Source organism: Pteropus vampyrus, unplaced genomic scaffold, assembly GCF_000151845.1.
Source record: "Pteropus vampyrus isolate Shadow unplaced genomic scaffold, Pvam_2.0 Scaffold1000002074, whole genome shotgun sequence".
In the NCBI taxonomy this organism is placed as follows: domain Eukaryota; kingdom Metazoa; phylum Chordata; class Mammalia; order Chiroptera; family Pteropodidae; genus Pteropus; species Pteropus vampyrus.
In genome coordinates this window covers 1-1,907 of record NW_011916476.1, presented here as the reverse complement: position 1 = coordinate 1,907, position 1,907 = coordinate 1, and the positions used below count along the sequence as shown (strand labels likewise).

The 1,907-nt window shown below is 44.4% G+C and overlaps 1 pseudogene; it reads right to left on the bottom strand.

Annotated features, from left to right (window-relative positions):
* Positions 1-580: 580 nt before the first annotated feature.
* LOC111735490 lies at positions 581-699 on the bottom strand (annotated as a pseudogene).
* Positions 700-1,907: the final 1,208 nt, after the last annotated feature.

Below are 1,907 nucleotides of genomic sequence, written 5' to 3'. Positions count from 1 at the left end.
CTGCAGAGTCATCTGTGGGGACTTGGGTAGAGTGATAGCTGCTCTGTGTGGATCAAGGTATAAATACTATGAAGTGTGAAAAATGGAAAGTCAGGGCTGATTAGTCACATCATGGATGAATGCAATCTTCATTATGATTTTTGGAAATATGAGTAGAGTGGCCATATTGTCTGAATTTAAAAAGTCGGATGCGATTGGCAATGAGTAGGGATGATCATTATAATGTTTTGTCTCCTGTGGTGCTTTCAGCGTGACAAGACCTCCCTTATGTCCTGTGCTTATTAGCAACTCGTGCAGTCCACACTGAAATAGGTGCTCATGCTGATCCCATTGTGCAGATGGGGAAACTGAGGCACAGGGAGATTAAGTTGTTCGCTCAAGGAAATGAAGGGAACAAGCAGCAGGACTGAAATTAGCATCAAGCTCCATTGCCAAGGTTTTAAATGGTGTTGTTTTATTTTTATGTATGTATGTATGTATGTTTTTTTTTTTTTTTTTTTTTTTTAGACGAGGCAACCCTTGGTTTACCTCACAGATTGTAAGGACCTTGTCAGTTTACAATTCCTTATTTTATTTTTTACGCCTACAGCACCTGGTCTTCCTAGGTGGTCTCCCATCCAAGTACTAACCAGGCCTGACCCTGCTTAGCTTTCGAGATCAGACGGGATCAGGCTTGTTCAGGGTGTCATGGCCATAGACTTAACTGGTGTTGTTTTAGAAGAAGAACCTTTCTGAGTTCTTCCAACTGGTCTAATAATTAAATCGACACGAGAGATTAGCAAGAAAGAGTAACCAAATTTAATTGCGTACGTACATGTGGGAACCGCACATACAGAGAGGCTCAAAGACAGAACGTTAAAATGAGGTGTGTATGACATTCTGAGCTAAGGATGAGGTCAGATACCTGAGGCTCAGAGGAGAGGAGGGTCGACAACAAGAGCAGAGATTCAGTAATTAGAAGTTCCTCCTGCCCTGTAGAGAGGTCATAAAAGCTTATTTCTAGCAATGCCTCTTATTATGGGCAAGGCCCCTAATTTAAATTCTTTAAGGGAGAGGTAAAAATTTCTCATCAGTCCACAGGGTCTCAATTACCTTCAGCTCAAAATAACACACATGCCAAAGTGACACATCTTGGGGAAGCCCATTCTGAGCCTCTTCGGTATGCATAGGACCTCTTAAATGGGAGTAAATGTTCAAAATACAGAATATCTTAGAGAATCTGAGCCCTTTATTTCCTTTGGGATAAGGACTTGAACTTTCCGAGTGGTGATTTGTACGCTGTCACACGATTCTAGCAGCAGACTGGGGACTTATGCCAGGAAGGCATGGCTCTGCTACAAGCACGCATTGACACTGTCATCAGACAACATCCTACCCCTGTGAGCCAGTCACCTTCTCTGTATCCCGCACCCCTCGCACAGTGCCAGGCTCAGGGCCAACAGGTATTTAACAGTATCACAAGTCACTGGGCACTGCTGTAGGCTGAGGACAAAATGGTGAGCCGTGTCAGAGCCACTTCTGGTTCTCAGAGATCACACAGTCTAGTCGGAAAGATAAACGTTAAATAAATAATCACGGCAGTGCTTGGAGGGAAGGCACATGGTCCTGTGAGCAGGGACTCACAAAGGTCTCTGACCGATGCGAAGGGGAGATGGTGTCTCTTGCCATCAAAGGAGCTGGGACTCAGAAGTGTTCGTTAGCGGGTGAGAGGGGTGGGGAGGTGGGGAGATTCAGAGAGATAGGTCAAATTGTTCCTTGGCCTTGGTTTTAGAAAGAATGAAAGACAAATAAATTAGTTAAAAGTAAAGCCAGTGGACTGGAAAACATAGGACTGGAGCAAGAGGTGAGGTGGAGATGGTGATGGTACTGTTAGGGACCGGATCATGCGGCATGTGTCAAAGGAATGA